Raw genomic sequence first — 14,065 nt, forward strand, 5'->3', positions numbered from 1 at the left:
TTTTTTCTATTGCTTCTTAACATATACCATGACCACACACTCAGCCTATTGAATTCCATCTGATAATCAGATTCTGAGCCAGTTTAAGGTTATCAGCCTAGAAGCCCACACTGTTTATAGCTGATAAAGGGGACAGAAAGGAAGGAGAAAGCAAGAGAAGCAATTTTTATTGGAATTCAGCTCTTCATCACTTCTTATGATCCACTATACCACTCCAGTCAGACCTGATGGCAAGAAACAATAATAAAACTTATCTTTACTTTAATTTCAATATCTGCCAATTTTTTGGAAAGCCACTTATTTCTTATTTAAAAGGCACTGATTAATAATCATGCCCTCCTTTTATACCCCCAGTTAATCATTGTTGCCAGGGACAGTCAAGTATTTTCTTAGACTTTCATAATTTAGCCCTGAGGCTGAAAGCTCCCAGTTGAGACTTGAAAGAGACTCAGAGAACACTTTCTGGACATCTGCTGATAAACTATGGATTCTCTAAGTATAGACACAAATTGATTAATGCCTTAAATGTGTAACTGAACAAAACTGGACATAAATTAATTTTTTTTTATGTATCAAAGGAATCACTGTTGGGTTTCCTTAAAATATAATTTGATACTCTATGGGAAAGTACTGAATTAGATTTTAAAGGAATCCAGCAATGAATACACTAATAAATGGAAGAAAAAATATTAATTAAAATAACCAACTGTCAACACAAATAAGAAGTTAGAAATACCATATAGGGAAAGATAGTCATCTCCTTTATCTGCTGATTAATGTTGGGGGGGGGATATTTTGAAGGATACTTGATTTGAAGCAGAACTCTTAGTCACAGGTACAGGAGAGAAAGAGGAAGACACTGTCATTAAATTGGTTCCTAATTCAGCCCTTAGGCACTATTTCCCTAAATCAAAAGACTTGAAAACCAGATGGGGCTACTCAATCTCCCATAGCAATCCTGGTCTATAAACTATTCTTCTAAGAAGAGTACTGGCCATGGATGGGAGGTGAAACACTGAAAACCATGGTCTTGGAGGGAAAGTGTAGCTTCACTGAAGAGAAGTACTCATCTAGAGCTGGAGTGGTCAGAAAAGCATGAATACCAACACACACACACACACACACACACACACACACACACACACACACACACACACTCGTCCAAGAAGTTTTGGATGGAATTAGGCTCCCTCTACTATGGGAGAAGTCAGTGGGTTTTTACATGATTTGAACTTGTCTTGCTAACTCAAAGACCAGCTCTCTAACCACCGTGCCCCCTAGTTGTCCTTATAGATTGTTTCTATATGTCTATAACCAGAGTTACGTATAATTGTTGTTCTGTCATTTTTCAATCGTGTCTGATTCTTCATGACCTCATTTTGTTTTTTTGTTTTTTGGGGTTTTTTTGTTGTTGTTGTTCTTTAACAAAGATACTGGAGTATTTTGTCATTTCTTTCCAAAATCAACTTCATAAATATGATGAATGTTATATATAGTTATACAGCAGTTTGTCTAAAAATATATATCTGGGGACTTTAGCAAATAGCATATTTAATATGAGCCAAAAAGAGTTTTGTGGCCTCTAAAATATTAATATGATTATGACAACAAGCCAAGCTTCCACAAATAAGGAGGTGATAGTCTTCCCAGGATTTCCCCTAGTCAGTTTGGGTCTAGAAAACTGTATCGAGTTCTGGATGTTATGGTTTAAGAAAGACATAGAAATAAGATGAATGGTGCACTGGCTACAGTGTGGGTGCTGAAGGCAGGAAGACTTGAATTTAAATCTGCCTTTAGATACATATTAGCTGTATCACCCTGAGGTCATCTATAAAATGGGAGTAATAATAGGATTGTTGTGAAGATCAAATAAGATAATATCTATAAAGCTCTTTGTAAACTTAAAAATACTATAAAAAGTGTAGCCAATGCTATACTAGAAAGTTTCCATAAGAAATCAGCCAGAAAAGTAAAGGAACTTAAGTCTATGTCATATGCAATAAGTTAAAGGAACTTATCAGAGAGTATATGTACACATCAGGCAGGCTACTTGGGATCCAGAAGTGAAGTAAGTTGTTGAGAGGGATAGTAAAATGTTATTATTCCCATTTTACAGGGGAGAAGACTGAGGTTCAAAGATTCTGAATTATTGTTCAATTGACTTGTCCAGATGGTACTACACAAGTGTGGGGACCAATTCCTACTTACTGTTATTTTATTTATTTATTTAAAGTATTTTTATAATAGCTTTTTATTTTTCAAAATATATGCAAAGATAGTTTTCAACATTCACCCTTGCAAAAACCTTCTATTCCATAGTTTTCTCCCTCTGTTCCCCACTACCTTAGACAACAAGTAATCCAATCCAATAGAGGTTAAGCATGCGCAATTCTTTTTTTTTTTTTTAATATTTTAATAGTTTTTATTTACCAGATATATGCATGGGTAATTTTACAACACTGACAATTGCCAAACCTTTTGTTCTAATTTTTCCCCTCCTTCCCCACCCCCAGATGGCAGGTTGACCAATACATGTTACATATGTTAAATTATAAGTTAAATACAATATATGTATACATGTTCAAACAGTTATTTTGCTGTACAAAAAGAATCGGACTTTGAAACAGTGTACAATTAGCCTGTGAAGGAAATCCAAAATGTAAGCGGACAAAATTAGAGGAATTGGGAATTCTATGTAGTGGTTCATAGTCATCTCCCAGAGTTCTCCCGCTGGGTGTAGCTGGTTCAGTTCTTTACTGCTCTATTGGAACTGATTTGGTTCATCTCATTGTTGAAAATGGCCACATCTATCATATAGTATTGCTGCTGAAGTATATAATGATCTCCTGGTCCTTCTCATTTCACTCAGCATCAATTCATGAAAGTGTATCCAGGCCTTTCTAAAATCATCCTGTTGGTCATTTCTTATAGAACAATAATATTCCATAATATTCATATATTACAATTTATTCAGCCATTCTCCAATTGATGGGTATCCACTTAGTTTCCAGTTTCTGGCCACCACAAAGAGGGCTGCCACAAACGTTCTTGCACATACAGGTCCCCTTCCCTTCTTTAAGATCTCTTTGGGATATAAGCCCAGTAGTAACTCGTGCAATTCTTTTAAACATATTTTCACTGTTATTTTAATAGTCTTTTTCAACTCAAGTGTATTAGAAACATGAATGTAGCATTCAGTGTTTTCTCTTTTTCATTTGCATTTCTTTACTTTAAAGTAGAACTGGAAGTAGTTGGAAGAAAAAGAAACAAAAGGATTAATGAGCCCCTATGTATATGCTGGATTAATGGATTTGTCAGGCACATCTGATATGCTACAACAAGGTTAGGACTCAGAAACTATCCATCTGGAGAAACTGAGGCTGGCGTTATCTTATTTGTACCTGCAAGATCACTAGGAAACAAAGAACTCCAGAAAGTAGAACCCATATATCATTCTCAAGATGTCTATACAGCCTGTTTATCTGAAGATTTTAGAACATTTGATAAATAATTGTAAGTGGTACTTTCAGTGTCAGCACAGACCCGAATTTATAATTCATACATGTAAGGGACAGCAGAACTAATTAGCTTTTCATGGTCAACTATCAGTCAGCAGAAAAACTGTAGGAAAAAACTATCTAAGAATCACCACATTTTAAGAGTCTGGCAGGATCCCAGGACTAGATAGAGAAAAGAAGGACTGAGTTGGCTGAAACCTAAAATTTGTGAAGCTCGGTTGTGGATTTGATACCCCAAACAATACTTCCCTTCATTTTGTGGCTGGAGATGGTACTTTGCTGGTCATAGAGCTCACCAACTAGCTCCTTGACGAGGAGAGATGCTGAGAGAGAATAAAAAGAATAGTGCCTCAGATCTATGTGGGTATTGTATCCCCCACATGAGGATGTACATTCCTTGAAGTCAGAGACAATATTACAAGATCATCTAGAGCTGGAAACAATGTTATCAGCCCTCTAATTCAAGGCCATCATTCTATAGCTGAAGTGATGTGCCAAAGATTACATAAATAGTATATCACGGGGGCAGGATTTGAACCCAATTTCTCTTATCCAAAGCCCATAATCTTTCTAATACTTCATCTCCTCTTGATTTTCATCTCTACGTCCCCTACAAAACCAATCAAAGAGAAGGCATTTTCCCTGCATCTACCATGTGACTAGCAGTGCATGGGAGTTAGTGGGGGTACTGTTAATTCTTGGCAAATCAGTTATAGAGGCAAAGGAAGGAAAGAACCCCCTAATAATAACAGCAATACTAATGACTACTCACATTTACATGCCTTATAGTTTACAACTCTGTGAAGTATTTTTGCATGTATCATTATTACTATTTTATAAATAATAAAATGGGATTTAAGGGAGGCTAATTGGAGATCATAATACGATTATACTCTGTCTCTGTCAGACTATGTCTAGAGTAAGGGTCTCAACCTGTTTGGTATCATAAAGCTCTTTACTAGTCTAGAAAAAGCTAAAGATGCTTCCTTAAGGGGGTTTTTTAATGCACATGTGCAAAATAGAATCCTTTCCACGTCTCTCTGAAGAACTTTGCAGTCAATTGTGAGACATGGGAGAGATTGGCACAGGACCATCCAGCATAGCATGCCGGCATCAAAGAAAGTGCTGTGTTCTGAAAATGAAGCCAAATTGAGGTAGCTGAAAAAAACCCGGGAGATTTAGAATTATCTTTACTCCAAATGTCCATGTAGAGTGTTCCAAGTTCAGATCAAGAATGAAGGACACCAAACAAGCAAACACACAAAATAGAATACATGGGATTATAAGGGGAAACAATTTGTTGAAATATACTTGTCAAAAATGTTTTGTTTTATTTTTAAAACAAATTTATGGCCTTGAGGTTACACATCCTTGATCTGGAATATTATACTTTATTCTGAGCATTTGGGAAATGACATTAACAAACTTACAAGTTGGATAGATAAAAAGATAAGCAGATTGACAGATCTATAGATAGATAGATTATATATAAAACATTTATTGAACACATTCCGTGAAATAGGCACTGTGCTGATAGTCAAAGGACTTGAATTTATACCAGATGATAATAAGAATTAATATTTACATAGTGCTTACTATACTCCAGGACTTATGCCAAGCACTTTACAATTATTATCTCATTTGATCTTCCCAGCAACCTCGCGAGGTAGATGCTATTATTATCCCGTCATTTTATAGATGAAGAAACTTGCTGAGAGAGACTTGCAGAGCTAGTAAACGTCTGAGGTCACATCTGAACTCAAGACTGCCTGACTCCAGGCTGGGTACTTTTTATTCAACCTGCCCCCTAGAATATGAAGGTCAGTTAAAGAAACTCGGGTACTGACCTGAGAAAAACAGACTGAGAAAGGGATACTCGCTATTTGAGGAAGAAGTATTAGATTTGTTATGGTTATTTCTACAGGGTAGAATGAAAAGTTAGGAGTAGACACTGTGAGAAATCATAGAAAGAAGGAAAGTATCATGGGCTGATTACCTTTGGAGGCCTTCAAGAAAAAGCTGGATGACCATTTAAGTTTATTATATTTTATTTATTTATTTTGGCTGTGGCAATTGGGGTTAAGTGACTCCCCCAGGGTCAGGCAGCCAGGACGTGTTAAGTGTCTGAGGCCAGATTTGAACTTCAGGGCTGGTGCTCTATCCACTAAGCCACCTAGCTGCCTGCCCCCTGTTAAGTTTATTATAGAAGAGATTCTTGTTTAAGGATGATATGGACTAAATGCTCTCAGACACTTAACACTTCCTCTCTATGATCTCTATGATCTCTTCCCAGTCTAAGGTTCTGCGATTCGACAAAGTATCCCAGAGAGTGACCATTCTATCCTCTATTGAAAAGTTACTACATGCTTCAAGATTTCAAAGATCTCTGGTTTTACCCACTTGGGCAATGACTCTGCTGATGAAGATTACAACTCTCCCTCCCTCAGTGCACACGTCGTAAGAGTTATAGCCCAGAGATTGTCAATATTGTGCTAATGTCTCTCTGAACTAAGTTAGGCTGGTCCTCAGCATCCATACTCTAGGCTGGCAATAAAAACCAATTGACCTCTCAGATCTATCATAGCTTTTACTCTCCTGGCCCAGGTCTCAAGGTCTGACTTTCACACCGAGATAAAGGAAACATTAGGGAGGAGACAGATGGCATTGATTGTCTCTACCCCTACAACACACCATGTTAGAATTCCTGTTATATCTTTCACAAATCGATCTGCATGTGTGTATGTGCCTTTATACATATACATTGAATATAAAATACATACACGTGTATATATAAATGAGTATATATGTATTTGCCTAGCTAGGGATTCTCTGATTTGGGAATCAGTTTTGATGTATCATTGCCCACAATCTGGGTCTTCCAAAAAAAAAAGAGAATATCATGAACATCCATACTAGTCTATCTCTTTCAGTTCTCGATTTGGTGATCTGATGATTGCATTGGAAAATGAATATAGTTGCAGCTAGATGGCACAGTGGATAACTTAAAACTGCCCTAAGACTTTTGGGACATCCTGTATAAATATGAGATAGCATGATTGTAGCCTAAAGCCCATTTTGTACCTCATGGGGGTTTAATAAATGTTTGGACCAAAACTTCAAAATTACTTATAAAACAGATTGAAGTTAAATAGTGAAAATACAAAACTACCCCAACACATTCATACACCTGCCACATTTGTTATTTTAATTTGCTAGACATTTTCCCCCTCCAGAATGGTATGTATGTAGCTTGTTAGCAGGTTGTACATCCTCAAAATGGATTACACACTTCCTAAAAAACAAGATCATTCATTTTTCACTCTCAGAGCCTCTCTTCCTGAATGGATGTAACCGATTTGGGTCCTCTATGGCAGCTAGGTAACGACACAGTGCAGTGCTGGGCCTGGAGTTAGGAAGACATTCCTGAGTTCTAATCTGGCCTGGGACATCCGATCACCTGTGTGACCCTGGATAAATCACTTAATCCTAATTGCTTCGGTTTCTTTCTCTGTAAAATTATCTGAAGAAGAAAACAGAAACTCAATTCAAGAAAACCCTAAATGGGGTTACAAAACCTCAGATATGACTGAAATGACCAAATAACAACAAAAACTGATTTTGTGCAGGACAATGAATGACATCTTCACTGATGTAGAACAAATAACCAGACATATGGCAAACTAAGTCTCACTTTCAAACAATTTGGCACCATGTGCCTCTTAGTTGTGAAAGAAAAGTTGTAAAGTTGTAAAAAGTTGTAAAAAAAAAGTTATTTATCCACAGATGGTGGATATTTATCCACAGATTTCTACCCTTTTCTCTCAGTGCTTAATATGATGAGTTAAATCTTGGATCTGAAATCTGAAGAAACACAGGTCCGACTTAAATACTGATTGGGTAAAATCAGACTGGTGAGTCAAGAGCTAATACTTTCTTACTCATCTAAAATGAGATTTGATGAATTAATTGTTGATCCCTAAACTGAACAATAAATTGAATCCCCAAACAGAACCCCAAATAGAATCTGTATTAAATTAATTCAACCAGAAATCAAACCAAAATTATTTTTGAATCTAGTGTCATTTTTATCACTATCATTATCCTATTTGACCCTCACAATAACCCTGTGAGGAAGGCATTGTTTTATATATATACATATATATATATATATGTATATATATACATATATATATATATATATATACACACACACACACACATATATATATATATATATATTTTTTTTTCAGACCAGGAAGAAGTGTTCCAAAGAAGTTAAATACCAGTCAGTCAATAAGCATTTATGAAGTGCTTACTAAGTGCCAAGTATTTGCTAAATATTGGGAATACAAATACAAGGGAAAAGAGTAGTTTATATCCTAATGAGTAAAGATAACACATAAAAGGAAGTTGAAAGGCAGGAGAGGAGAATGACAAAGGTACATGGCATGGGGGTATATGTAGTCTGAAGAGGAATGAGGCACATCCAACCTGAGAACCCTCCTTAAATGGAGGTTCTATGAAATTATCTCATCAGAGGAACAAGATACAGGATACTTCCAGTGTTTGAATACCAGGGCTGCCATGAAGCTTTTGCATAAAGAGCTGTGACATGGTAAAGGGAGTCCAGAATAAAGCCTGTATCTAAACCTAGGACTTCCTGATTTTCAGTCTAATACTTAAGCCACTCTACCACACATTTTCTAAAATAAATAAAACAGATCAGAGATATATCATCAAGCTGTTATTTGAATAAATAATTCATTCTGCTTAAGTCCCTGGTTCTTCCTTCCACTAATGGTTCAATGTCAATTAATTTATTAACTACTTAATTTTCTCCAAGTACAGAATGAGCACTATATATTCACATAAAGGGCTTTGGAAAAATCATATTAAGTATTCATCCTCAGTGTGCAGTGACTAGACATGCTCGCCATTCTTCAGAAGTTTATTTAATTAGGAAAAAAAATAAAACTACATTCCAGTCAACACAAATTTCTGGAGCACATACCATGTATAAAATATTTAGCTATGAAGTAAACAAATATCTTAAGGAAAATGTGTCTTTTTTTTTCCTATCCTACTTTGGACTAAATGGAATCAATCACTCAATCACAATTTCTTTTTATTGTTGTCAAGGATATGAAAATCAAAAGTGATAATTCCTTACTTCAAGTTTACATTCTGTCTTTGAGACAACATAGAATACAAAGAGACAAAATAAATACAAGGTCATTCAGTAGTGGAGGACTAGTATAAAGAGATTCTTTAATGTCCCTTTCTCTAGCATTATTCCACTTTTTTCTCTTAATAACAGGGCTGTATATGGAATAAAATCTCTCAACCTCACAGAAAAGAGGAATCACTTCCCTTATTTTTTGTTTTTTTTTTTTACTCAATTATTCAAAAGAACTGGGTTTATAACTGGCTGACTCGAGAGAATTACTCAGCTGCTCCTTCAACACCGAAGGAGTCTTAGCCTTCCAAAGCCCTTTAAATCTTCAATGAATATAAATTAATGTTTCTGAGTGACTGCCCTCCCCCTCCTTCTTCCCTTCTCAGATCATTTCCTCACACTGAGCTCAAGGCCCTGGGGAGACAATAGGCAAAGTAAAGGCTGTCCCCAGACTCAATTCTAAATATATTCCACCCCAGCACCATGACAAAAACCATAGAGGGCACTCCTCCTGGACTTTCCAATTTAGTGCCCCATCTACTCTCTGGTTCCAGGGGGGTAATCATCATTTATATGTCCTCATGGATCCTCTGAACATCAATGGCGACATCAGTGGATCCTTCTTAGAAGAATGCTTTTAAGTTCATAAAAGCATATATATATATATATATATAATTTTAAAGTAAATCAATTCTATTATAATACAATTATAAGAATATTAAATACAACTTCATGGGTTGCTGGTTAAGAACCCCTGCTCTAAAATATATTTATGTGTGAATGTGTGCATATGCACAGAAATATATATATATATGTATATGTATCTATAGATACACACATATAGTACATATATACACACTGAGAAAAGGAGAAAGAAAGGGAGAAAAAGGAAAAAGAGAGAGAAAGAAAAATGAAGAAAAGAGAGAAGGAAAGGAAAGGTACAAAAAAAAGAGGAAGGGGAAAGGAATAGAGTGAGAGACTGAGGCTGAGCCAGAGATAGAGAAACAGAGAGGGGAAGGGATAAAGAGAGAGACAGAATGTGCCAAAATGTTTGTGGCAGCTCTTTTCGTAGTGGCTAGAAACTGGAAGATGAATGGATGTCCATCAGTTGGAGAATGGTTGGGTAAATTATGGTATATGAAGGTTATGGAATATTATTGCTCTGTAAGAAATGACCAGCAGGAGGAATACAGAGAGGCCTGGAGAGACTTAAATCAACTGTTGCTGAGTGAAATAAGCAGAACCAGAAGATCATTATACATTTCAACAACAATACTGTATGAGGATGTATGCTGATGGAAGTGGATATCTTCAACATAAAGAAGATCCAACTCACTTCCAGTTGATCAATGATGGACAGAAACAACTACACCCAGAGAAGGAATACTGGGAAGTGAATGTAAATAGTTAGCACTACTGTCTATCTGCCCAGGTTACTTATACCTTCGGAATCTAATACTTAATGTGCAACAAGAAAATGGGATTTACACACATATATTGTATCTGGGTTATATTGTAACACATGTAAAATGTAAGGGATTGCCTGTCATCAAGGGGAGGGAGTAGAAGGAGGGAGGGGATAATTTGAAAAAATGAATACAAGGGATAATATTATTAAAAAAATTACTCATGCATATATACTGTCAAAAATTATAAATAAATAAATTTTTTTTAAAAAAGAGAGAGGGACAGAGATTTAGATCTGAAAGTGACTTCAGAGGTTACATCAAGTCTAATATCCTCATATTCAACAAAGAAGTGATGCACATTTACGAATGCTTATCTCTATGTATATGTGTATTATATGGACATGTATATGTACACACATATACATGTCTGTATAGATAATACCTGTTTTATATAAAACATCTATTTGTATATACAAATAAGTATATGTATGTGTTCATGCACATATATATTGTATTGGACCCATAATTTCACTTGCCTAAGGAACTCACTTTGGAAACTTCCTCTACCAATGAAGACTGGGAATTACTCAACAATTTAGAATCTTTGAGTTGCCTGAGAAGTTCTCTAAATTTAAGTGTTTTGATGAGGTCACAGAGCCAATTTGTATCACAAATGAGATTTGAATCTTCTTGACATTAAGTTTGGTTTTCCATTGACTATGTCATAGTGTGTGTGTGTGTGTGTGTGTGTAAAATGAGGATAATAATAATCCCTATGTTAAGGATTATTGTGAGAATCAAATGAGATTATATATATATATATACATATATACATATATATGTATATATATATAAAGCACTTTGCAAACTTTAAAGTGTTGCATAAATGCTAGTTATTATTTATTATTATTAATTGATAAAGTGTGAGAATAAAAACCAATGTCCTCAAGAAAGACAACTGTTTTGAAAACTGATTAATGATTGAGATTACAGGTCGTTTTGGTGGGGTAGAATTTGGAAAAGGAAAGAAATCATATAGCAGATTGGAGTCAAAAAAAAAGGATTAAATCAGGACCATTGGCTCCATGATATATGGAGCTTATCTCATAAATGAAAGATGATTCACTGACTACCATGAGGCTCTTATTGAATTTACTGAGTACATGATGAAGAGATTGAAGAAGTCTGAAAGGTTCAAAAAGCATCATTGTCAGGGCTGTTTAAACAAACCGATGTCAGGAGCAGGAAGCTGAAGAGAAAGGTTTGGTTAATAGTATCTAATTGGCTAAAAGAAGTTGACCTGGAGCTCACTGGAAAAAAGTTTCAGTTCCTTTTATCTAACTTAGAATTTAAGAGAAATGAAGCCTCTTAAAAGCAACTATTTGTTCTCTTTTCTGGCTTGAGAAAGAAAAGCATAAAGGGCAAGGATGAACTTTGCAAGTGCCATGCTGTTTAGGAAGAAATGCTGAAATCTAATTGGATGGTAAGTAATGAACTGTTTAGGCTGGTTTGCCTTGTCCTGAGAGTTATCCTGAGTTCTGCTGTAAGATTTGCTTACTACAGTTCATGTGGATGATGTGGCTTCCTTGTTGGAGTTGTTTCTTTTTAGATTTTCATTCTTGGGAATCTCTTCTTTCTCCTGGGTTAAATTTCCCCTGTAACATGGATCCATGAGGTCCTGATTATTCTTCCTCAGAACCTTTTGAAATCTACTTTCCCCATAATCAAAGTCCCACATAATCATGTGAGACTATGTCTGGATTTCTCCTCCTGCTTTTCACAAATTCTAGGAAGGAATAGTCACTCTACCCCACACCTGGTTCCTACCAGTTCCACTCCAGCAATCAGCTCTTCTCTATTAGTAAAAACCAGATATAGAATAAAATTTCCCATGATTGGTCCCTCTATTTTTTGAAAGATGAAATGATCACTAAGTCAAGCTAAGAAATTATTAGCTGTTCTATTTTTCATCAAGAGGGAACTCTAGCACTTATCTTAATACATGAAATTTCTCATCACTACTATATCATATTTCTATGCCAGGTTTGAGATCTGCTTAGCAGTCTATAATACATGTACTCCAGAGACAAAATCACTCTGCTTCTCCTTCTGTTGGCCTTCTGTCAAGTATTCTGTCATGCTTTCCCCACCCTCCCAAGCTGGATTTCCTCAAAAACTAAACCTTCTTAATATCCAGTGCTACCTACCCCATACCTTTTATTTGTCCTATTTTTTTTAAATATAGCTACCCAAAGCCATGGTCCAGTAATAAGTTTCATTCCACCAAATCTCAGCGATATCTATGAGGTCAAGTTTATCTCTTTGTTTTATGTCCTTTACTTTTTGTTTATTGCTTAAACTTTAGGCATTTGTGCATAGACATTTGAGGCCATATGTTTTCCTTTCGTGAATGCTGTCTTCTGTGAACTTTTGGGTGTCTCAACTGTCACTTTCCTTTCTTCTTTGTAGCTGCTCTGATGACATGCAACCAAGAAGACAAACAGGCAATCTTCTCCTCCAATACTTTTTAGTTTAAAGCCCTCTGGATTAGGACAAGACACCCAGTAAATATATTCTTACTAGCCTGTATAGAATTCGTTAGAATAGCCATTCTATGAATGACCAGGAATCTGTCATCATTGTATTTCATGCATTGCTCCAAAAATTTAAATCCCATTCTCAAATACCACTTCTTAAACCAATCTAATGCATTCTTAATAGTCAATAATGAAGAAAATGCAATCTGTGCTTTTATAGTCTTTAGTTTCTTGCTTCTGACTTCATAATCACTGGAAGTTCTTTTTTAGATGTGTTTTTTTCCTGAAAGTATCATCTGATTTATCACCAGAAGTAGATAACTGTCATTCATTTTGATAACTCCTTTTTGAGAGATTCACTCTAATGTATTAAAACATTTCCTGAGCAGAAAAATGATATATATTGTTAACAGGTATACAAATCACTCTCATCAGAGAATCACCAACTATTAACACCCTTACTGGATTATCTCTCACTAGAGAACTTCTGTAGCTCCATTGTGTTATTTTTGAAGGATAAGCATCTTCTTCCTCATCAAAGCATCCAACTTTTCTTTTCCTCCTCCTCCTCCTCTTCTTCCTCCTTCTTCTCCTCCTCTTCTTTTTCTTCCTCTCCTTACCTTCTACTTTTCCTTTTTTAAAGGAAAAACCTCAAATATTTTTCTAAGCTTTCGTTGTCTAGCTGTCCTTTTCCTTCTTTTTTTCTTCTGTGTAACACTTCCACTTTCTATCATCCTGATAAGATCGAATCTCCTCACTTCAAATCCATTGAAGCCTCACTTATATTTCATTCAGGGATATTTATTCTCCCTAATAACCTAAATTGTGGTGAGCTGTTTGTCCTCCTTTCTCCTTCTCCAACAGGTAGATGAGTCCATACTTATATAGAACTGTGGCATTAGATTGTGGCAGAACATCATACACTTAATGCAAGTTACTACATAATTTTCAACCCTCTTTAATTGTTGAGATTTCAGTCATTTTAAAAACTACATTGGGTGTTTATTCCTCAATCATAGGTATCTGATTAAAACCATTAAGTTAATTATCACCTGGACAACTCCACTCAACTTCATCTCCTTAAACTTAATAATTTTACAGCCCCACAGTTTTCATCTTAGCATTCCACTAACCTAGCTCTTTTATCAGTTTGTCCCCCACCTACAAATCCACCCTAACAAGGTGCTTTACTTTCTAATTGTTTCACTTTCTTTTTCTTATCTTGTTTTGCCTTGCCACCTATCTTCTTATCCTTGAGGTTCTATTTTCAAATCTCCCTTAATTCTTTAAAAGCTTCTTAATTTTCCTTGATCCTGTTCCAGCCTAAAAGTAAACTTTAAGCCAACATCTGCAAATTTTCTCAATTTCTTCCAAAATTCACAAAACTTATTTTCTCTAAACTCAAACTCTGGCTTATTTCACTAG

Source organism: Sminthopsis crassicaudata, chromosome 4, assembly GCF_048593235.1.
Source record: "Sminthopsis crassicaudata isolate SCR6 chromosome 4, ASM4859323v1, whole genome shotgun sequence".
Taxonomy (NCBI): Eukaryota; Metazoa; Chordata; class Mammalia; order Dasyuromorphia; family Dasyuridae; genus Sminthopsis; species Sminthopsis crassicaudata.